This window comes from Bos javanicus, chromosome 19, assembly GCF_032452875.1.
Source record: "Bos javanicus breed banteng chromosome 19, ARS-OSU_banteng_1.0, whole genome shotgun sequence".
Lineage (NCBI taxonomy): Eukaryota > Metazoa > Chordata > Mammalia > Artiodactyla > Bovidae > Bos > Bos javanicus.
In genome coordinates, this window is record NC_083886.1 from 46,809,555 (window position 1) to 46,834,006 (window position 24,452).

Sequence of the window (24,452 nt, forward strand, 5' to 3'; positions counted from 1 at the left end):
TGGACTGCTAGCTATTTGGACTATCTGTATCTGGTTGGGCGGGTGGTGTCATTGAGAGGTGACCTCAGGGCAGGGTGGGAAGTGTTGAGCACAAAACTTTACACTCAACAGCTGTGAGATCACGCATGAGTCTCTAACCTCCCCCAGGCCTCGGTTTTCTCATCTGCAAAATGGGCAATGCTAAGGAAGCCATTTGCCCTGCCCACCTGCAGGGTTGTTAAGAGCTTCAGAAGGAAGGATTTTTACAAAAGTCCTTGAGAAGCATCAAATTCTTTCCAGAAAACCTCTCTATCATTGCTAGTCCTACCAGAGAAGAGGAGTAAGATACAGTCCCTGGTCAAAGAGGGCTGATGATGGACCCTCCAGGAGTCTCTGAGCCTTTGAGCTTAGAGATTTGGTATTTCCAGCAGAGGAGGAAGGAATGGAACCCAGACAGGGGGGTTCTCAGCCCCTTCTTGCGGTGGTCTTACGGTTCAGTAGGAAGCACCGAGGGGAGGGAGCAGAGGTCGGAGGTCAAGTGGCCACAGAGCATGCCCAGGTTCACCTGAACTAGTGCAGACATTGCAGACCTGACCTGAGCTCAGCCAGGCATGGGATTCCTCAGCAGGGACACGGTGATGGAAGGTGGGAGGCGAGGCGAGGAGTGGGGAGGGTAAAGGGCCAGGAGGCAGAGGGCTCTTCTGAGGCCTGTGGCCATCAGGAAATCCTTGTCACCTGGATGGAGACTAGCACACTGGGAGACAATTCACTCCAGCTAGGCTGGAAAAACAGGAAGGACTGTGTGTGTGTGTGTGTGTGTGTGTGTGTATGACCATGTGTGTGTGACCGTGTGTGTGTGTGTGTGTGTGTGTGTGTGGTGAGGGGGATGGGAGCAACAGGACCAAGCGCCCTGCCCCTGGGCACAGAGTCCCACTTATCTGTCAGAGCCAGCTGGGCCAGCGAGGAAAGCCAATCTCCACGCAGGGCCCATTAGGAATGCAAATAGGGACTATGGCGGCAGGAGTGAGCCAGCCTCTCGCATCCTGTCCAGCTTCTCACCACGTATCTTCCTAACCTGGCTGGCTTTCTTTATTTCTTTGGCTGCACCACGCAACACATGAAATCCAGGTTCCCCGACCAGGGATCAAACCTGTGTCCTCTGCATAGGAAGGTGGATTCTTAATCACGGACCACGAGGGAAGTCCCCCTAACCTGGCTTTCTGAGGCTGTCTCTCCCCTGCTCTAAAACCTCCCATGTCTCCGCACTTCTGTGGGCACAAAGGCACCACCACATCAGGTGTACCTTTCATAAGTCCCCAGGAGTCCCTCTGTGCATGTTCATGGAAACACTTTGCTATCTCCTCTCTCCTCTCACGCAGCTGCTCAAATTCCATTTTGCCTTTGAGTGTGCGCTTGCTAAGTTAATTTATTCATGTCTGACTCTTTGCAACCCCCATGGACTATAGCACGTCAGGCTCCACTGTCCATTAGATTCTCCAGGCAAGAATACCAGAGTGGGTTGCCGGTTCCTTCACCAGGGGATATTCCCGGCCCAGGGATCGAACCTGCATCTCCTACATTGGCAGGCAGGTTCTTTACCACTAGCGCCTTTGAGACCCAGATCAAAATCCTCTGAGATTCCAGATCTACTGTCCAACAAGCAGAGAATATGTCATCCCTCCCTTCTCTTCCCATCGACTCCCCAGGACAGCTACGCCCTATATTCCCAGCGCCCTTTCTCATGGGCCATGGCATCTTCTACACTACACATGTGTTATTCTAGACTACACATGTGTTATTATTTATTTATTTGGATGCGCTAGGTCTTATTTGTAGCATGCGGGATCGTTAGTTGCAGCATGCGAACTCTTAGTTGTGGCATGTGGGTTCTAGTTCCCTGACCAGGGATTGAACCCAGGCCCCCTGCATTGGGAGCTCACGGTCTTAGCCACTAGACCACCAGAGAAGTCTCACACATGAGTTCTCGTCACCTGGTGCCTGCCTCCCCCAGTGCCATGCATATGCTGGGAGTCAGTAAACAAAAACATAACTCCATGTTATGTATAATACACTGGGTAAAGGCAAGTGGGCAACAGAGGTTCCTAAGAGTGCCAGTTGTACACGTGAATCACGACAGTGTCATGAGCAGACCTAAGGAGCAGAATGAATTAAAACCTCATCCCTGGGTGTGACCCATGGCTCTGGGCACATTGTTCTGCTGACTTTGAAAGGTAGCCGAACCTGGGTCCTGTCGCTCACTTAGGCCCCAAGTGGCTAACAGCTCCGAGGTTCAAAGCGCACCCAAGAGGATGTAGCCCCTCATCTGAGTGGGCTGCCATCCCAGGGGCTGATGTGAGCCTCATCTCCATGGTCTCAGTTCCCAGAGAATTTTTTCCATCCTGACTCCATTTGCAAATAATTCCTATTACTGTTTTATTTCTCCTCAACAGGTCATACGATGCTTACGTGTCTGAGTCTTAGTTTAAAAATCTCATTTGGCGTGACTTGTTTCCCCATCAAGGACCACGTCAGTATGTTTGGTAATGCTGTGTATGTGCCGGTGTCTGTATACACATCATGAGTTAGAATGAAACTGTCCATTTTATAGATGAGGACTCAGGTCTTAAAGCCTGGGCTCTGAACTCAGCTCTGTTGGGGCCAAAGCTTTTCCCTCCCACTGCCATCCAGATGCAGAAGTGGAGTTCTGCATTTGCTACATGGAGCAAGAGTTTACTTATTCGTATTCTAGCTTGGTCCTCAAAGGATGACTTTCAGTCAAGATTACATTTGACCTTCAGCTTGAAAGCTGCTGCCTTGGGTTTGTTAATACTATTTCCGAACCTCTGGGAGTTTTCTTTTTTATTTTACTTATTTTTGGCTGCACTGGGTCTTCGTTGTTGAGTCTGGGCTCTCTCTAGTTGTAGCGAGTGGGGGCTACTCTCTAATTGTGGTGCATGGGCTTCTTATTGAGGTGGCTTCTCTGGCGGTTCACGGGCTTAGTTGCCTGAGGCACTTGGGATATTCCCGGACCAGGGATGGAACCCATGTGCCCTGCATTAGCAGGCGGATTCTTAACTACTGGACCACCAGGGAAGTCCCTGGGAGGTTTCTTATTTGGGCATTTGTGCCAGCCACTGGCAAGCTTTCTACATGTACGAAGCTGGCAGTAGTGGCTCTGTGACCATTTCGGTACGGGTGGAGGGAGGTGGCCTTGGGCAAGTCACTGCTTCCTGGGCCTCTGTTTTCTCACCTATTAAACTGGAAGGAGGTAGAGTCATGGCCTCTCACCTCTCACATTACTTTCAGCAGTAAAAGTTCTCACTCATTCTTTTTAATCCCTTATGCTCCTTTGCATCCAATCCCATCACACATACTAGACAACAATCAGAATCTTCTCTTTCCCAAACCAATCCTTATGTTCATGTTTCTGATACAGATGATTTTTTACTTGACTTTTACAATTCAGTATTCACCGAGATTTCTCCCTGAGGAACTAGTGTGATTTCTCCTTGTTGTTAAAGTATGTTTCCCTTTAAGTCCTGACTGTCAGAAAACTCAAACATGAACTCAATCCTTGCACCTGCATTGACCTCTATTTGTCGTCGTCTTCACCTTGATCCTGATTTTCTCTTTTCATTTTGTTATTCAATCCATGTGTTCTGTGTTACCAGCTCCTTGAGGGCAGGCTCTGTCTCCCACATCACAGCCTTCTCTATGCTGGGAAAGTTCATAGTAGATACTCAATAAATATTTGTTGTTGTTAGAATGAATATTTGCTGTCAGGCAATTCAAATCCTTCTGGAGGGATTTCCCTGGCAGTCCAGTGGTTAGGGCTCCATATTTCCCCTACAGTAGGCACGGGTTCAGTGCTTGGTTGAAGGGAACTAAGATTCTCCGTGCCAAAAACAAAAACAAACGAACAAATCCTTCTGGAAAGAGGTAGATCAGATCAGATCAGTCACTCAGTCGTGTCCGACTCTTTGCGACCCCATGAATCACAGCACGCCAGGCCTCCCTGTCCATCACCAACTCCCGGAGTTCACCCAGACTCACGTCCATCGAGTCAGTGATGCCATCCAGCCATCTCATCCTCTGTCGTCCCCTTCTCCTCCTGCCCCCAATCCCTCCCAGCATCAGAGTCTTTTCCAATGAGTCAACTCTTCGCATGAGCTGGCCAAAGTACTGGAGTTTCAGCTTTAGCATCATTCCTTCCAAAGAAATCCCAGGGCTGATCTCCTTCAGAATGGACTGGTTGGATCTCCTTGCAGTCCAAGGGACTCTCAAGAGTCTTCTCCAACACCACAGTTCAAAAGCATCAATTCTTCGGAAAGAGGTAAGGCATACATAAATTTTAAAAATCTTTCTATATCATGGAGTTGGCCCTGACCAGATATTAATAGTTTTGGATTGCAAGAATTCTGATTAGTTTCTGTTTCTTTATCTTCAGAATTTCCCCTCAAGTCTACAAAAGCCTTGTCTTTGGGGAAGTCACCATCTATTCATAAGATCTACTTCATTCTAAACTTGAAGTTGGTACATATTTTTTCTCTTTGGAAGCTCTTGTTTCTGGCCAATGATTGTGCTTTCCCATTCCCTGGCTCCTTTCACACCTGGTTTCCCCCAGCTTCCCTTTCCTTCAAGCCAGCCAGTGCTATTGTGGCCATTCTGCAGGTGGCGGGGTACCCTGGTAGCATCCTCCCTGCCTCTCCAGATGGCTTGCTTCCAACCCCCACCCCCAGCCATCGCGAGAACCGCTGTCACTGTGGGCACAGGTGGGAAGGAAGAAGGAGGCTGGCCGAATGAACATCACGTATGACAAACACCAGATCCCTTGCTGCCAGCCAGGCCCTTCCCAATAGCAAAGCCCTAGAGGGGCACTGGCTTGACCTGGGAAATGCCAAGCCCTCATCCAAAGGATGGAACCTCAAGGAGGGACAGAGAGAGAATGGCTGGTGAGGGATGCCAAGCTGGCCTCACCCACCCGCCAAGAAGGTGTTTTCTCGGCCTCTCACCTCCTCTCCGCTTCTGCATCTCTAGAGACCACCCTCCTCAGCCCCTGGACTTCAGGAAGGAGAATGTGTAACCATAGGCGTGGTGGTCCTTTATCTTAACTGAAGCTTCTGCAGGAGAAATTCTGGAGCCTTCCTCAGATATCAGTAAGGATGGAGTCTAAGACCTTGACACTGTCCTTGAAGCTAAAAGAGCCCCATGAAATTAGCATCTTCACCTCCACTTTAAAAATTTTTTTAATATTTTGTTATTTATTTGGCTGCACTGGGTCTTAGTCACGTGTTGGCTCTTTGATCTTCGTCGCAGCACGTGGAATCCTTAGTTGCAACATACAAACTGTTGTGGCAGATGAATTCTTAGTTGCAGCATGTGGGATCTAGTTCCCTGACCAGGGATTGAACCCAGGCCCCTTGCTTTGGGAGTGTGGAGTCTTAGCCACTGGACCACCAAGGTGGTCCCTTCATCCCCATTTTATCTGTGAGAAAACTGAGGCTCACAGAGCCCATGCAAGGAGCTGGGAAGCCAATGGGGGAGGCAAGATTTACAGCCAGCTAAGGAAACATGCCACACACATGACTGCATCCTTACAACAGCCTCAGGAGGCAGACACTCTTATTATCTCCATTCTACAGATGGGGAAACTGAGGCCCTGAGGAAGCCATGCCATTGGCTCCACAGCTGGCCAAGCCCAGAACTCCAACCATGACATAGACTGCCTGAATCCAGGCTTTACAGTCGGTAACACCACATCTTGACAGCCAGGAACTTCCTCCTCAGGTCTGACTGTAGTCTTTCCTGACTTAGTCCAAGACTAGGTTCTCTCCTTTAGTTTTCTAGGGTCATGAGCATCATGGTAACTTCAGCTTGCACTCAAGGACGAGGGTGCATTGCTCAGTGAGTCTTCCCTCCCAGATGACCCAGTCTCCTGCATACCTTTAGCCATCTTGTTCTCCTGATCTCTCTCCAGCTTCTCTACATCTTCTTGCAAGTGCTGTGACCCACAGCACTGTATTAGACCGGGGCAAAGGGATCCTGCCAGGCCCTTCAGATTAGGGGGCTTCACTCTCGTGTCTTAAGGCTACACCCCTCCCTGCAGGGCCAGGTATCTGGGGTTCAAGGGGTCATACCCACAACACTTCACCCTTAGCCATGCTCTTGGTACTCAGAAATATACCCAAGGCACCTGGAAGTGCCTAGTTCCATTGTCTATGAATCTACTTCTGGGCTGGGCAGACCTCAGCTGGGGTTTGTCCCATCAGGGCAGCCATGCTGATGGGTGGGTGTGCCCTTAGGGCTGGGAGGTGGTCAATGGGAGGCCATTTGCAGGGCCTGTGGATGGAGCTTGGAGGTTCAGTCAGGGTGTCCAGTGTGGCTGGAGCAGGAATGAGCAAGTTGCTGGCTGTGGGCTGGGGACTGGCTCTCTCCATGTCACTTTCTCTTTTTCTTCTGTTTCCTTTAAAAAAAAAATTTTTTTTTGGAGGATAATTGCTTGTAGTACTGTGTTGGTTTTTGCCATGCATCAACATGAATCAGCCATAGGTATACACACATCCCTTCCCTCCCGAACCTCCCTCACCCCTCCCACCCCATCCCACCCTCTAGGTTGTCACAGAGCCCCGGGTTTGAGCTTCCATGTCACTTTCTAGCTCAGAATGCCATGGAGAACCTAGCCTTCCAAGTGGTGAATAAGGTATTTTACCAAAATGCTGCTTAAGTCGCTTAAGTCGTGTCCGACTTTGTGCGACCCCATAGACGGCAGCCCACCAGGCTCCCCCATCCCTGGGATTCTCCAGGCAAGAACACTGGAGTGGGTTGCTATTTCCTTCTCCAATGCATGAAAGTGAAAGTGAAGTTGCTCAGTCATGTCCAACAATTAGTGACCCCGTGGACTGCAGCTCACCAGGCTCTTCCGTCCATGGGATTTTCCGGGCAAGAGTACTGGAGTAGGTTGCCATTGCCTTCTCCGATTTTACCAAGATAAGATGATAGAATTTTTTAAGCTTATTATTGAAGTATATCTATTGAAAAGTACATGAATTATAAGTGTACAGCACACTGAGTGGATAGAATATATATTTTTATTGAATTATAATTAATTCACAATGTATTGGTTTCAAGTATATAGCAGTGATTCAGTCATACATACATATATATTCTTTTCAGATTATTTTCTATTATAGGTTATCACAAGGTATTGAGTGTAATTCCCTGTGCTATACAGTAGAACCTTGTAATTAACCTATTTCATATACAGAAAATATATTTTATTTAACAGTTTGTTAACCTGACATGGATCCTTTAAATATTGGGCACCTGGTAGATGAGATTTCATTTAATACTCTCATCCCAGACCCTGTAAGTGAACCAACCAGGCCTGGGGACTTGGGCAGGAAGTGGAGTCCCTCAGGGTGTGACTAGCACAGAATCTGGAAAAGCCCTGCTTTGTCCGTCTTTGCATTATCTTATGTTCCTGACTTGGTGGGTTGACATCCTTCTACTGGGTTGGCCAAAAAATTTGTTCAAGTTTTTCTGTAACATCTTACAGAAAAACCCAAACTTTTTGGCCCACCCAGTACATTGGAAGCACTTCTAGCTGCCTGACCATGTGTGGTCACCTCTTACCTTCAAGTTCCTTTTGTTTGAGATCTTGTCTCACCCACTTTTGGCTTCAAAGGCTTTTCCTTCATATTTGATTGGTTTTGTCTTTTTTTTTCTTTTTTTAAAAAATATTTATTTTTAATTGATTGATGATTGGTTTACAATATTGGTTTGATTTCTGCCATACGTCAGCATGAATTAACCAAGGTTAATTCATATGTCCTCCCTCTATGCCCTCCCTCTTGAATCTCCCTCCCACCTCTCACCCCTTCCCACACATCTAGGTTATTACGGAGCCTCAGTTTATGGTCCCTGAGTCCTACAGCAAGTTCCCATTGGCTAACTATTTGCATATGTTAGTGCGGTTTTGTCATTTTAAATGGCCCAACCAAGAGCATTCAGCCAGCAGCTCTGACCGATGTTCTACTCTCCTGTTTTTATTATATTTAATTTTTTTACCTCTTTACACTTTTTTAATTTAAAAAATGCTTATTGAAATATAGTTGATTTTCAGTGTTGCATTTGTCTCATTCTGCCCTCTTTATTATGGCTTGTAAAATCCAGAATGATCTAGCCTCTTTCTGATTCTCCACCCTAACTCACCTCCCACCCAAACATTTTCACCCTATGACCTACTTTCAGCTGCACAGGTAAGAGTGTGAACTTTGGGTGATACAGTCCTGGACTCCGGATGGTTCTGCCTTTAATATCTGGGTGACCTGAACCTGTCTGAACCTTAGCTTTTTCTCTGCAAAACAAAAAGGAAAGGATACAACATGTGAGAGATTTTGAGGTGTCCACGCTTTGCCATCGGTGTTGCTTCATCATCTGGGTTGTTCTTACGTGATCTTGCATCTCCTGGCCTGTGCTCTTTCCCCGCCTTCTTTGGAATCACTTCCGTGAACTCCTGTCCGTTCTTGGAAGCACAGTCCAGGCACCGCCTTCTCTCTGCTGCCTTCTTTCACACTCGACTCAGCCCCTTCCAGGCGCATCCATTTCATTGATTAGATTGTGGGTGTCCTGCAGGCAGGACCAGGTCTCCATCACCTTTATGCCCACATCACAAGGATAGCGCAGGGCACACATGTTATCCTCTAAGACGGGTTGTAGGATGAAGGGACCCCACTGAGAGTCACCTGCCAGTCCCAGGCTCAGTCTGCTAGACTAGATTCCCATCGCTTCCGCAAGGCCCTCCCGGGAAGACCTGGGGCCCTTGTCACTGGTTACCTCTTTCCAAGGATCTGTCTTGTCTTCCCAACTAGAGAGTTAGCCCCTCTGACTGGCAGAGGGCAGGACTCTGCTCTGTGTCTTCATATCCCTAGTGAGCCCCACATGTGGTCCTGAATGTGGCAGGAGCCCAGCTGGTAACGGTGATGGTTGGTTGGCCGACACACTGAGCTCCTTTTAGCAAGCTCGCAGCTGGGCTAGCTGGTTCCCACTCTCGGGGACAGCTTTTCCCCTCACTCTGTCGTTTCCTAGAGAGTCCGTCTCTGAGCTTCTAGCCTCTGTGCACAGAGGCAGCCCGGTGTTTCAGAAAGAGGAGTCAAACCAGCCTTGGAGCGAATCTCAGTTCTACTTAAAAGCTGTTTGTGCTGTTAAAAAAAAAAAAAATCTCTGACTCAATTTGTTCATCTGTAAAATGGGGATTAAAATTACTATCTCAGGGCAGTTGTGAAAATAAAATGAAATAATACTCAGGAACCAAGTTAATGATGAAGATGAATTGAATAAATTAAGGATGTTCTGAAGGTCATTCTTAAGCACCAAAGGTCATAAAATATTTTATCCCAGACCAGGCTTCTTTGGAATAGAAAGATCTGAATTCTTTCTAATACAGGAAAGGCCATACTCAGGGAAAGCCATTTGCTTTATGTTGGTTTGTCCCAACTAATTAACCTGTTTGAAGAAAAAAGTGGGGAAATTCCCTGGCAGTCCAATGGTTAGGACTCCCGCTTTTACTGCCAAGGGCCCGAATTTGATCCCTGGTCGAGGAGCTAAGATCCCATAGGCTGTGTAGTGAGGCCAATAAATAAATAAATAATAAGATAAAAAGCAAGAAGTTGGCAGTAAGAGTCCCCTGGTGGCCTAGTGGTTAGGATTCCATGGCTTCTACTTCTATGCAGATTGACTGGGTTCAATCCCCAGTCAGAGAACTGAGACCCTACAAGCCGTGCAGAAAAAAAAGTGGGTGATGGCATGTGGCAGAAGTCTGCGACTAGGTGGAGCTAAGGCAATGTGGACTCCAGTCTGACCTTGTGTTCTGGTGTCCTGTTCAGGCAATAAACTTATAAAGGCCTCCAGTTCTCAGGAAGTGAAGCATCAATCAAAGGTGGTGACTGTTGGAGTTTTTTAGGGGGTTCCAAGGACTGGTCTTTGTGGGTGTACTATGGCTCTGGTTAACAGCTCAGCACTGGCCATTTCATCCCTGCGAAGTGCAGTGAGGAAGTTTGGTTGGGGTACCAGGTGGCCTTGGGTTGGATGCAGGCTGACCCAGGGATGGCACTCACTGTGCCCTTCCATCCTCCAGGGGAGAAGAGCCTGCTGGACCACAGGGAGGAAGGTGAGGAAACCGAGGCACAGAGGCCATGTAATGTTTTCTGTTCTTATATTTTTGATTGCAGACTGATACAAAATATTTTCTATTATGTGATACTTGATGCGTACAAGAGAGTAAACATACCATGCCTGAGTGCTAAGCCACTTCACTCGTGTCCTAGTCTTTTGTGGTCCCATGGACTATAGCCCGCCAGGCTCCCCTGCCCATGGGGATTCTCCAGGTTGGAGAATTAACCTGTTTGAAGAAGAAAGTGGGGAAATTCCCTCACAGTCCAATGGTTAGGACTCCCGCTTTCACTGCCAAGGGCCCGAACTCGATCCCTGGTCGAGGAGCTAAGATCCCATAGGCTGTGTAGTGAGGCCAATAAATAAATAAATAATCAGACAAAAAAGTAAGAAGTTGGCAGTAAGAGTCCCCTTACTCTTACTGCCATGTACTTACTCTTACTCTTGTGTGCCATGCAACCCACATCTGCCGTGCAATCCCCACCTAGAGATTGAACCTGTGTCTCTAGTGTCTCCTGCATTGGCAGGTGGGTTCTTTACCACTAGCGCCACCTGGAAAGCCCCAAACATACCATAAATACAGGATATAATAACAAGATGAAAACCAGGGCCTGGCCACACCCCCAAAGAACCAGAATATGATCAAGGTCATTATATCCGTCTGTGTTCTACTCCCCGTCCTATCCCCCTGTGTCCCTCCAGGCAGGATCACATCCTGAATTTTGTGTATTTATTCTATCATTTAATTATTTATTTATGTTGGTCACGCTGTGCTGGCTTGCAGGATCTTAGTTTCCCAACCAGGGACTGAACTCGAGTCATAGCAGCAAAAGTGTCAAATCCTAACCAGTGAACCACCAAGGAATTCCCTATTCCATCACTTTAAATAGCTTTCCCAGCTAGAAATGCCTAGACAATGTACATATATATATATAGTTTATTTTTATTATTTTATTAAAACCTTAAAAACTTGAAGTAGAGTTGATTTACAATATTGTGTTAGTTTCAGGTTACAGCAAAATTATTTAGTGATCTATACATAGATATTCTTTTCTAGATTCTTTTCCATATAGTTTATTACAAAATACTGAGTTATAGTTCCTTGCTCTATATAGTAAGTCCTTGTTGTATAGCTACTTTATATATATTCATAGTAGTGTGTATGTCGGAGAAGGCAATGGCACCCCACTCCAGTACTCTTGCCTGGAAAATCCCATGGATGGAGGAGCCTGGTGGGCTGCAGTCCATGGGGTCGCTAAGAGTCAGACGTGACTGAGCGACTTCCCTTTCACTTTTCACTTTCATGCATTGGAGAAGGAAATGGCAACCCACTCCAGTGTTCTTGCCTGGAGAATCCCAGGGACGGGGGAGCCTGGTGGGCTTCCGTCTGTGGGATTGCACAGAGTCGGACATGACTGAAGCGACTTAGCAGCAGCAGCAGCAGCAGCAGTGTGTATGTGTTACTCCCAGATTCTTTTTAAGAATTTACGCATTTATTTGCTAGGCCTTCACTGCTGCATGCAGGCTTTCTCTGCTTGCAGTGAGCAGGGGCTACTGTCCAGTTGGGGTGCACAGGCTTCTCGTTGTGGTGGTTTCTCTTATTGTGGAGCGCAGGCTCTAGAACATGCGGGCTCGCTAGTTGGGGTGCACAGGCACAGCTACCCTGCCGAATGTGAAATCTTCCTGCACCAGGGATCGAACCCATGTCCCCTGCATTAGCGGGTGGATTCTTCACCACTGGACCACTAGGCAAGTCCTCAAATTACTAAGTCCCAGCACTAAAGTGAGGGAGTGAGTCCCTCTTCCCTCATTTTTGTTTATTTTTAAGCATTATAAAAATAGTGTTATGCTGTGTACCTTCTCTTCTGTGATTTAATGTTCCCCTAGCCCCATCAGAGCCAGGGCACATTTCTCTCCTGGCTCCCTCCCTGCCCTTCTGTCCCAGTGGATCACCCTGCCTGAGTCACAGCAATAACATCTTTCAGGTGCCACTTCAGGGAAGACCGGAGGTGACTTCTTCTCCTGAGCCTTTATCCAAACTGCTGGGACTCCCTCCTTCTGCGAGAAAAGCCATGAGCTCCTCAGCGCACATCAGAGACCAGATGTGGCTGCCATCACCTGCTGGCATCTCTGTCCTCCTGGCTTGGTCCTTACTCATCCTCTCTTCCTGTCCTGGAGCAAAATTGTACTTCCTTGTGCTTGACCACTCAGTCATGTCTGACTCTTTGCAACCCCACGGACTGTAGCTCACCAGGCTCCTCTGTCCATGGGATTCTCCAGACAAGAATACTGGAGTGGGTTGCCATACCCTCCTCCAGGGGATCTTCCCATCCCAGGGATTGAACCCAGGTCTCCTGCATTCCAGGTGGATTCTTTACCATCTGAGCCACTAGGGAATCCCTCCATTTTTTAAAGATAAAGTAGTCTTAGGGTCCCTTTCCTGATCAAAAAACTCTTTTCTATCACTCCTCCAACTGGCCATGACCTTCCTGGAATTTTTCAAAACTCCATTCAGAGCTGTCATCTTCTGGGAATCTTCCCAGTCTAACTTCCACCCTCTCTCTCAGCTCTTCTGCATACCTTTTTTATGTCACAGCAGGAAGTTGCAAACTGTGCTTCTTACACCAGTCCCACAGAATCCTGCTGAGAAGGGCTTTGGGGGTCAAATAAGTTTGGGAAGTGCCACCTGCTACTTCCAGACTCTTGGTGTTTATGGTGCTCATTAGCATATTAGTTTCTTCTCAGCATGTTGGCAACACAGAGAGGCTTGCAGGGATGATCTTTGCTTGGTTTGTTTTCCAAAAATATTTACTGTCTCAAGTAAAAACTTATTATCTGTTTGGAAGGTGTGATCTAGAAGATCCTCCAGCCCCTTTTATATGTCAGTTTGTCCTTGTGATCTTATTCTTCTCAGCAACTGGACTGTAATTCCTCTGACTTTTAAAAATCATCCTTTGTGAACTAGTTTAGTCCAGAGCACCCATCCCAGAGGGTCTTGAGTTGAATGAATGAATGAAGCCATCAGCTAATCAACTGGTCAATTTAGTTGAATCCTCTTTCCTGTAAGGCTGGCAGAAACCAGACCCAGCTGCTCACTGTAGCCTGGGGACATGAGTGTCTCTGGCCAGTGTTAGACTTTCCCATGGTATTTCTACAAAGCCCAATTCCATCACCCCTGGTAAACTGCATCTCTTGCATTAGGCTTCCTATAATTTTCTTTTTAGGCATCTGTCTCCTTGTGAGTCTGGGAACCTCTGCAGGGCAAGGACCATGTCACACTCACCTCTCTGGGTTCCCATAAGCGGGTGTTCAGTCCCCACTGAACACCGAATAATGAACCTCTCCACCAACTGCACCCGGAGAGCTGGTGGTTAAGACGGCAGGCTCTGGAGCCAGACTGGATGAGCCCCCAAACTACCTGGGTAACCTCGGGCAAATTACTTAATCTCTATACTTCAGTTCTTCCCCACTCTAATGAGGGTAATGATAGCAATACCTTCCTTACAGGGTCGTTGGGAGGGTTAAATGAGTTAAAGCTGGGAAAGATTGAGAGCAGGAGGAGAAGGGGACGACAGAGGATAGGATGGTTGGATGGCATCACTGACTCAATGGACATGGGTTTGGGTGGACTCCAGGAGTTGGTGATGGACAGGGAGGCCTGGTGTGCTGCAGTTCATGGGGTTGCAAAGAGTCAGACAAAACTGAGAGACTGAACTGAACTGATGTGAAACAGTACCTGGAGTGGAGAATGGCACTGGTCTGTGTTAGCACTTATAACAGCAACTGCTGTCTATTATACCAGGGATTATGATAAAGTCTTTACCTACCTCCTACACCTCCCTCTAGTCTCTGTAAAGTAAATGATATTTGGGAATTCCCTGGCTGTCCAGAGGTTAGGACTCTGGGCTTCCACTGCAGGGGACACGAGTTCCATCCCTGGTCAGGGAACTAAGATCCTCGCATGCTGCAGGGCGGGGCCAAAAAATTAAGTAGGTGATGTTTACAGTTTTGGGGTCAGAAAGCTAAGTCCTCCCAAGAGGACATGAAGTGGCAGCAGCAATGGGACCAGGACTCAGGTCAGACAGATCAGCCTGTGGTAGGCGGTGCTGCTCACTCTTCAGGGATGGGGCAGCTCTTGTACCTCTTGTCACCTATAATTACCCCCCAGTGAGAACCTGGTTTATCCTCTACCCTTCCCAAAGATATGGAAATTCATGGCAGGGTTAGGTTCTAGGTGTGCACATGTACATAATAGAGAGCGTGTACGCATGCGCATAACGGAACCCAGGTAAGCGAGACGAAACTCAGGACAGGGCGGTTGCCAGCACCTCCGTGGTAGACCCAGAAAGACCAAGATATTAAGGCAGGACTTTGAGAATACACAGCAGAACAATCACTCGTGAGTCAGCAATGCTTCCAAACAGCCAGCGAGATCCTGGAATTGCTTGGTATCACTGCCCCCCAGACCTCGCCGGGTTCCCTGTGTGAGCTGGGAAATGTTTGCAGGCAGGACACCTGTGATCGCTTTTAGCTTGGTAGGATATCCGGTGAAAGAAAGATTTCTGAGGTTAGCAGCCGAAGATTAGGTAGGGTTATAAAGGGGCCTCCAGATGTTGGGGGGCGGATCCCTGACTTCTGAGATGAACAACATGGAGTCACTTGCCCCACATCTCCACTGGCCTTCACAGACCCCCGAGACTGACTCTATTCCATCCCTAGAAGCCAGGGGCTTGACTGTCTTCTTTCCATCCTGGCCAGGGCTTTATTCTAGCACCTTCCCAGGTCTGGCCACACAAGAGAAGTGCAATGTGGGGGCCTTGGGAGAGGGGCTGAAGGTGGTGATGTGAAGGTAGGAGGTTTATGATGCCCAATCGGAGGCTGTTTCTCTTGGAGCAGAGAAGGTTGGGGTCTTCCTTCCAGGCAGGTGAGGGCCTGCTCCCTCAGCATCTGAGCACAGGTCCCAGGGCTCCACATGGTGGCCAGAGGGCTGGAGTGAATGGGGAGGGTCTCCCATCAGGTGTCACTAGGCAGAGGCACCCATGACTGGAAGCAGCCGGTGAATCTGGCAGTTGGGGGGGTGGGTAGGGAAGCGGGAGGATGCTGAGATCTTCCCGGCCTGGAAAGAGGAGGGAATGCCCAGAAATCAGCTGATTGATTGGGCTACGAATGTGGTATCCACTGTTAGACATTGATCCGCTCCTTGCGGTGCAGTGTGTTCTGTGAACAGAGAAGGGTCTGAATGCCTTAAAGACTTGGAAGCACCCCCACCCCGGCTGATTTCTCTGGTCCCTCAGCCCCTGGGATCCTGCATGAGACACCCCCCTTCCTGGGGCCATGGAGCCTCCTGTGGGCTTTTGTTTTGTGCCAGCTGACCGCCCCCCCCCCCCCGCCCCCGCCGCGCCAGCAGTGTTCCTTCCAGCTCTGAAGAGTTCCTTTGTTGGGGGGGCCGGCCTTGTGTCTGTCCCCAGATGGTCCCCACTTCACTGCCTGCGGGATCTAAATGCGTCGGCTGGGACCTCAAGCCCTGGCCTCCTCCCTCTTTTGCTCCTCGGGTTTTGGTGTTTTGAGTCACATCTCTGTCCCGGAAGTGCCCTTCCTCTTCCTTTTGTCTTGTAAAGACCCTCCCCAGGGCGCAGCCCTTTGAGGTCTGTGGGTCACCTGAGCCCACCCTGCTCTGTGTCTCCCTTTGCTTGGTCTTCCTGCCTCCAGCAGGACGGCCTGTAAGCTGGCTGCTTCTCTCTGCCTGTGCATGTGGCCTGCCCATTCCATTATACCGCCCTCCAGGTTAGAGACGCGACACCGTTCTGTGCCCGGTTCCATGCAGAACACACAGTGGGTGCTGAATAAACACATTAAAAAATATATGCATATATATGTATGGCTAATAATAATAATATAAATATTTATTTGGCTGTGACAAGTCTTAGTTGCAATGCCTGGGATCTTTGATCTTTGTTGCGGCATGTGGGATCGAGTTCCCTGACCAGGGGTGGAACCTGAGTCCCAAGCATTAGGAGCTCAGAGTCTTAGCCACTGGACCACTAGGAAAGTCCCGTGAATAAACACATTCTGCTCTGATGAACTGGTTATTATCCGTGGGTGGGATCTAGACGGTAGAGCAAAATAGCACCAATGCAGGATTTGGAGTCAGATGAGGGTCAAACCCCCCACCCCACCACCACTTACTGGCTTGTGGGCCCCCTGTCTGAGCCTCAGTTTCCTCATCTGTAAAGGGACAGGATTTACCTCCCGGGCTGTTGTGAGGATTCACTGAGACGCTGCTGAGGCTTTGCAAACTGGAAGGTGCTAGAACGTGTGTCTTCTAGAACATGTGTCTTCTAGAACGTGTGTCTGCGCATGACACAGCTCATGCGCCCTGTGTCACACATAGATCCCTCGAACCCTCATGTGGAGGTCTCTCCCCAGGGAGGCCTTGAGTGTGGGTCTGACCTTGTCTGAGATACAGAGTGTGGAAGATCCATGACAGCCTTCATGGCTGTCATGAAGAAAGATCAGTAGGCAGGGGCCCCGGTACTTGAATTTACAGGTCTGTGAACCCAGAGAGCGGCCCAAGTAGCAGGACAGACCTGAGTACCCCCTCCCCATCAGCGCTCCACCACCAACTTCCGTACAGACCTTGTACTATTAAATGTCTCACCTCATTGCTTTGCTGGCTACCTCAGCGCCACCATTTCCTAGCTGTGTGACCCCAGACAAGTTACTTAGCCTCTCTGAACCCACATTAGATGGGGGTAATAATACCCTCCTAGGGTTCTTTGGGAAATTAACAGGTATGTTCCATGTAAAGTGCTTTACATGGCTCTTGGCACTCAGTTCAGTTGCTCAGTCGTGTCCGACTCTTTGCGACCCCATGGACTGCAGCACGCCAGGCCTCCCTGTCCATCACCAACTCCCGGAGTTCACTGAAACTCGTGTCCATTGAGTCGGTGATGCCATCTAGTCATCTCATCCTCTGTCGTCCCCTTCTTGGCACTAGTCAGGGCTCAATAACTGTTAGCTATCATTCGTAATAATAATGACCGTTCTGAGTGTCCCAGTAAACTGGTCCCCTCACTACCCTATGCAGTTCAGTAAATTACTTCCTCGTGAACTTGTTAACCACTCTCTAGCCAAATAAATACATTCACATTATCTTCTGCACCCTGGGTTTGCACCATAAAAGCCTTCCCCTTTATTTCATTGACAGCCCTGGGTGTTCCCAGTATATCTCCCCCTGTGTGTCGTGGGCACCTTCTCCGGTTTGTGGCCCTCGGGCCTTAGGTGATTTATGAAGGGCCCATAACTGGAGCTAATATGCTGACTTTTTGCCCCTCATGGTGAATACACATCCTGTTCGTAGAGAGGTTGGTAATTCTTTTTTTTTTAACTTTGAATGTTTGCTGTGTATATATGTGAGTGCATCTGTGTTGATTTTATCTTTTCTGTCTATAAAGTGTTTTTCCCCTGGAAGAAACACTTTTGTAAGAAATGTAACTGGAACACAGGACTGAAAATACGGAAATTGCCTGCAGTACCGGCACTCGTGTGGGGGGGAGGGGGGGTGTACAGCTAGTCCCTTGAGACAATGGTATATGCAGTGAGGGAGCGGGAAGTGAGGCTAGACCCAGGGGTGGTGGGTGGACAGAAGGGCTCCACCATGGACGTGTGGAGAGAAGGCATTTCTGGTGAGAGACAAGTGGGGAATTCGAAATCCTAGACACAAAGTAGCTGTGGGCAAGAACTTAGAAAGATTCTTGTTAGCTATCATTCATAATAATAATAACCGTTCTGAGTGTCCCAGTAAATTGGTCCCCTTACTACCCTACGTAGTTCAGTAAATTACTTCCTCGTGACCTTATTAACCACTCTCTAGCCAAATAAATACATTTGGGAAGAAAGGAGAAAGGCCTCGGTACCTTGAACCCCAAGAGCGTTTGGTGGCAGCCTGCATTTCTGCAGACAGAATTACCACTTAAGAGACACGTACCCCCCCCCCCCCGGAAGGCTAAGTAAGCTGGAAATCAGGAAGAGGGGGAACGAGGAGCTGAAAAAACCAGAGGACACGGGACTGGAGGTTTGGGTGGCAGTGGGGAGGGTGTCATCAGATTAGGCTGTAGGAGGAAATTATTTCTTTTGAAATATACTTTCTATCTTGTCTTTTTCCTGTGCACATTAGCCTGTGTTTTATAACGCACCTAAAATGAGAACACAGTGGCTGGCTGGCTTGTGATTTAGACCTAAGCATATGGAGATAGAGGGGCATGCCCGAACACTTTTTACTGATGCGTTGCTGGATCAAAAACATTTTGCTTCTGTTCCCGTAAAGATGGAGACTTGTTGCAAGGCCAGGAGAGAGACGATGAGGGAGAGGAGAGCTACTTCATGAAAGGACGTGGACAAAACTGTGGTTGGAAAGGATGGGCTGGTGCCGGGAGCCAGAGGGGGTGGGGCCCCTGGGGATGGATGTCAGAGGCTGAGGGGGCTCAGCTGGGCCTCCCCCGCCCCGTGAGCAGATTCTTTTCTGTGATCCAGGACAGTGTTTCTCCATGTTGGCTTCTCCTCTTATAACGGAGGAAGAGAGGCCACCACAGAGAGGAGGGGGCACCCAGAGAAGTTAAATCCATTTCTCTGGGGATGGGACCCCAGCATCAATAGTTTAAAGCTCCCCTGGGGCCATGTGACAGGGTAGCCAAAGCTGAAAGCCAGTGACCCACAACTCTGAGTACTGGAACATTGAGAGGGCCTGCGTGCCTGCTCAGCCGCTCAGTCGCTCAGTCGTGATTGACTCTTTTGAGACCCCATGTAGCCCACTAGGCTCCTCCGTCCGTGTAATTTTCCAGGCAAGAATACTGGAGTGGGTTGCCATTTCCTTCTCTAGGGGATCTTCCTGACCCAGCGATCTATCGGGGGTTCTCTGCATTGGCAGGCAGATTCTTTACTACTGAGCCACCTGGGACGCCCCATAGGTGTTGAGATGATGCTGGCAAAACCAGGCGCCTGTGGCGAGGGGGCCCTCGAGCGAAAGGACAGGGAGAGTGAATGTGGAGACCCAGCAGAGGAATGGGCGGCGGGACACTGGGACTGATGAATTTGGAGGGGCGCAGAGGAAGATGTTGAGGCTCGCTCAGGCAGCCTCGCCTGCGGATGGGGATGGGGCCGGGAGGAGGGGCAGCCGCCGCTTTGAACTTGCGTGGAGCCACCCTTAACAGAGAGGGGGGGCAAGTCCAGGTGCCGGGCAGGGCTGTCTTCACCTGCGCGTGCTCAGCGCCGTGGGGGGACGGGGCGCGCGGAAGCGCTCCTGGGAATGCGGTGGAAATACCCGCCTTGAAAGGGGGGAGCAGACGGCGCCCTAAGCGCCCAGCGATTGCGCAGCGCCGCCCACCCCAGCTCCCGCCCCGCCGGGCGCACCTGCAGCTGCCCGGCCCGGGGGCCACTGCGGATCGGAGACTCCACCGCCCTCCGTGCTCGCGCGGGCAAAGCCGGGTGCGAGCCCCGCGCGGGGTGTGTCCACAAGGCCCCACGAGTTGGTTGGGCTTCTTATGTTCCTTCTAAGTTTTATTATGAACATTGTTCATCAGGAAAGCAGAGAAAACAATTCAAGGAGCACGCGTGGCCACACCTCCTAGCTCGAGTGTTTTGCATTTTGCTGTAATTGCTCCCCTCTCGCTCCTCCCAACAACCCGCCCCCGCTCCCGCCCCAGCTACACAGTGATTTGCTGAACCTTTTCAGAGTAAGTTCTCCTCATTCTGACTCTTCACCCACTGAGTTTCAAAATGTAAGGCTGACCCCTATGACCACATACCGTTATCCCTCTTAACAGAACTATGGATTCCTAATGATTCAGGTTTCTCCAGTAATCCCCCAAATGACTTCATGATTAGGATTTTCAAACCGGTTTCCAATTATGTGATTATGTCTCATAGGTTTGTGTGCGTGCGTGGTGGGTGAGTCATATGACTCTTTGCGACCCCATGGTCTGTAGCCCGCCAGGCTCCTCTGTCCATGGGCTTTCTCAGGCAAGAATACTGGGGTGGGTTGCTATTTCCTCCTCTAGGGTATCTTCCTGACCCAGGGATTGAACCCACGTCTCCTGTGTCTCCTGCATTGCAGATGGATTCTTTACCCGCTGAAACACCCCTCCACTGTTTTTCCTGAACACATACACCACACACTGTTTAAAAATGACCTGGACTTTCGGCGAGTTCAGGCCTGCAGCTTTGTGAGTTTGTCTGGTTGCTTCCCCATAGTGTCATTTGGTTTGTTCCTCTATCCCTTGTGTTTCCTGACAGCTGAAAGTTACTTCTAAAGGCAGAGATTCAGGTTAAACATCTTGGGCCAAAGGACTTTCTAGGGTATGCTGGGCACTTCGTATTGCATCATCTTGCATTGTGCTATTGTCATACTCTGGGAAGGTTTTTATGATCCAGGTTCCTGGACTCCTCCCTAGAGAGTCTGATTCAGCGGGGCTGGCTTTGGAGCCCAGCTGTCTGTAGCTTTCAAAACCACCCCAAGTGAGCTGAATGCCCTAGTGCTGTGGCCTGCATCCCTGAATAGCAGCCAGCTGGTAAAGTCATGATCTTGGTTGTCCAGAAGGCAGGGTGGAAGGGAGTGGGTGGGATGGTAGAGGTAGGTGAAGCCCTTGGGGCCCAGCCCTGACCAGGGCAGGTGGTCACTGCTGCCTGAGTGTGAGGTAGGGATCCTGTCCCCTGTCAGGGAGGAGCTTGGGCTACCTGGGGCAGCTCCCAGGCTCAGGTGGGAGTTGTTGCAGCACCAGAGGTGCCTCCACAGACCTCTTGATGCTCCCAGTGCCCGGCATAGGGCCATGTCTCCCGTGATGTGTGCTGAGTGGAAGACACGGCTTTCAGAGGGGCCCTTAGGGAGCTGCTGTGAGCGTGAACTCCCAGCCCAGCAGCTCTTCTTCCCATGTTCCCTCCTGGACTCCTTCCTAAGACTCAAATAAAGGATTTCCAGCCTGTGGAAGCCGCAGCTGTGTGGTAAGGCCCAGAGAACCAGTGGGGCCCTTAGCTTGTCGTGGCGGCAGCCTGTGGGGTCAGGGGAGGTGCGAATGATTGTGGTAACCAGGTGGAGTCGTTCCGTGTGGCAGGAGAGGCAGGTGTGCTGGGCCTCTTGGTGAACCAAGCACTCTGCCCAGTGTACAGAAATGAAAGAAATGGTTCCTCCTCTCAAAAACACTGTTTCAGAGGAAAAACAGAGAGTGAATGGATAATTCAGTGAAAAGTGTTTCACCCTGAGGTGTGTATAAAAACTGGGAAATACCCAGAGGGAACGGTTTAAACTGGACACATTTAGAGGAGCTTTTAGTTTTTATTTATTTTTATTTGTGCTGGTCTTCATTGCTGCATGGGCTTTTCTCTAGCTGTGGCGAGGGGGGCTGCTCTTCCTTGTGGTGCATGGGCTTCTCATTGCAGTCGTTCCTCTTGTTGCAGAGCACAGGCTCAGTAGATCTGGTGCACAGGCTTAGTTGCTCTGTGGCATGTGGGATCTTCCTGGATGAGGGGACAAACCTGTGTCTCCTGCATTGGTCGGTGGATTCTTTACCACTGAGCCACTAGGGAGGCCCAGAGGGGATTTTAAAATTGGACCCTGATGGATAAATAAGAGCCCAAAATGAGTAAGACAGCTGGGTAGGCTATGTCTTGTCTTTTACCAGAACTGGGCTTGAAGGGTAAAGCAGTCTAGGAACCCAGCAAAATCCCAGTTTGGGAACCAGCAGACTTGCCTTCTTAGAACAAGCAAGTTAACCTTGCAGGCTTCATTTTTCCATCTGTAAAATGGGAAAGTAACCCCAGTTTTATATAACTTAGGGGCTGGAGGAGCTGGGCAGGGGAGAAATCTTATACAACTAAAATGAGCTAAAGATGCTGACATGATTTATGAAAAGATTAGATCAGAATTCTTATTGGTGGAGTTGGAGGTGAAAAAAAAAATGGCAGAGGTCCAGGTGTAAAAGATGTCCAAGCTGAACTTACCTTCAAGGCCCCACTCAGAGCTTGCCTCTTCCTCCCTCCTCTTTTCAGTCTCCCTCCCCTCCCTCAGGGTCCACTGCACAGAGTGAGATGGGATTTCTCACACTCTGCTACTGACTGTGGTCACCTGCGGGAATATCTCTCAGGCACTAGGGTGGGGCACCCTGAGGAGGGGGTGGAGGCTGTATTTATACACACCGGGCAGGTGATGGACGTGTATCCTAGGACTGGAGCCTCTGAGAAGGAGCTACGTGGTGGAACAGAGGCAGAGTTGTGGCCGGTGGGATCACACAGCCTGGGTTATACTCCCCGCAACTGTGGCGGCAACCTGGGCAAGTCTGGCCTTCAGCCCAGAGCTGGACTAGATAATAGCCAAGGTCCCAAGGCTTGGACATTGTGTAGCCCTGACACTGTGATAGAATGGCTAAGGCCTGTGGCCATCCACAGAAGGCTTATGTCAAGCCCCTCCAGGACGTCTTATGTCTCACTGCTCCCTACCCCCCACTCCCAACTAGTAAGAGACTGGAGCAGGAACCTTCTCAGGCTGACACTTCCATTCCCTGGGCTTTTATTAAGCATCTACCTTTGTACCCAGGGAGCACCCCAGAGATCCCTGGTCCCACCATGGTTTCTAGAATGCTCAGCATCTCTCAGGGGCTTCCCAGGTGGCATTATTGGTAAAGAACTCACCTGCCAATGAAGGAGACATGAGAGACCCAGGTTCAATCCCTGGGTCGGGAAGATTACCTGGAGGAGGGTATGGCCAGCCACTCCAGTATTCTTGCCTGGAGAATCACATCAACAGAGGAGCCTGGTGGGCTGCAGTCCATAGGGTTGCAATGAGTCAAACACAACTGAAGCAACTTTAGCATGCACGCACACAGCATCTCTCAGGTTGATAAGATTGGACTCCTGGAGAGAACCCATTTGGCAGAGTACCATAAACCCCCAAGCCTGTCACTTAGCATCTTCAGGCTCTAGTTGGCTCATCCATGAAACGGTGTAACCACTCTGTACAGGTCTGGAGGCAGAGGCTGGGCCGCAGTTTCTAGCTCTGAAGGGTTAGGACTCGACGGACCAAGTGTGACGTGGTGTTCAGGGCTCACCTGTGAGTTCCAAAGTGCTCAGCAAAGCCAGCACACTTGGGAGCCTGTCCCCCTGGGACACATTGTCCACCTGGGGTCCTGGTGCCCCTCAGGAGACCCTTCGGGTGTCTGAGGAGGAGGCCTTGGGCCTGCCTCCTTTCTCCTCAGTGGACACTCCCTGGCTCAGGCCCAGTCTTCCTGGGCCCAGTCTTCCATACCTGTCTCAAGGAAGATGCCCAGAGCTCGTGTGTCCTCTGGGTCCCAGGGGGTGGGGTGGGGGATACAGCCCGGGGGACCCAAGCTGGAGCTGCTGACAGGCCAGAGAGGCAGGAGCCTCTCCTTCCCCTCTCTCCCCCGACTCCCCGCTTCTCCAAGGCCTCTGGTCTCCCCGCTTCCTCCCAGTTCTTACCCTCTTTTCCTCCCCCTTAGCTCTGACCATCCTGCTCTGTGCTCCCCACCCCCCCCACCACTCCTCGGTTTGCCTGAAGGGGACAATCCCTCTCTCCTACCCCCTCCCGTTCTCCACTCCGATCAACTCCACTTTCCTATGAAATTGAGAAGGAGGAAAAAAAAAAAAAAAACACCCCATGCTCATAACACAGCAAAAAACAGGTTTCAACATTTTACAGGTTTCAACATTTTTCAGGCCGCCTTGTCACATCTTATCAGATCAGCCAGGAGCCTCAGGCCAGGCACTCTGGGAGCTGCTTTGGAGAACAGAAGCTGTAACATTCCAGCCGGCCCTGCCCCACCCTCCGCACCCCTCTGCCTCCCCTCCCTCCTCTTCCCAAAGAAACAGCCCACAGGGCTCACCCCTCCCTCTACTGGCAACTCTGCGAGACCCTTGGCTTTGCATGTCCCACCCCCTCCGCATCTTTCTCTCCCTCCCACTGCTGCCCAGAGCTGTGGCCCCTCTGGGCTCTCAGGTGGTCTGAGGTGCCCACTTGGTCCTGAAAGGTGGCTTCTAGAAGTTGGGGAGCTGAGGGAGTCATCAGAGGCACTCACAGAATGTCCAGGGGGCTGCTTGGCCAGTAGAGCCCTGAATTGTATTTCAGGAGCCCTGAGATTTTAGGGAGGGAGAGGGAGATGCAGAGAGACACCCAAACCATCCTCAGCGGCTGCTGCCAGCAGGAGGGAATAGCTTTTTACTTTGGTTCCATTTTTAGGGAGATGTGTGGGTCTTGTTGGGCTTCCCTGGTGGCTCAGACAGTAAAGAATCTGCCTGCAATG

At 49.9% G+C, this 24,452-nt stretch overlaps 1 protein-coding gene across 2 annotated transcripts in view; it reads left to right on the forward strand.

Annotated features, from left to right (window-relative positions):
- WNT3 (Wnt family member 3) overlaps positions 1-24,452 on the forward strand; it is a 55,074-nt gene that overhangs the window by 8,375 nt on the left and 22,247 nt on the right. Inside the window, exon 1 of one of the 2 annotated variants that reach the window (XM_061392199.1) lies at positions 14,438-14,684. The exons of the other annotated variant lie outside the window; for it this stretch is intronic. The gene's annotated coding sequence lies outside the window, so the exon portion shown is untranslated. Of the gene's footprint in view, positions 1-14,437; positions 14,685-24,452 lie in introns of those variants that run through there. 2 annotated transcript variants of the gene reach the window in all.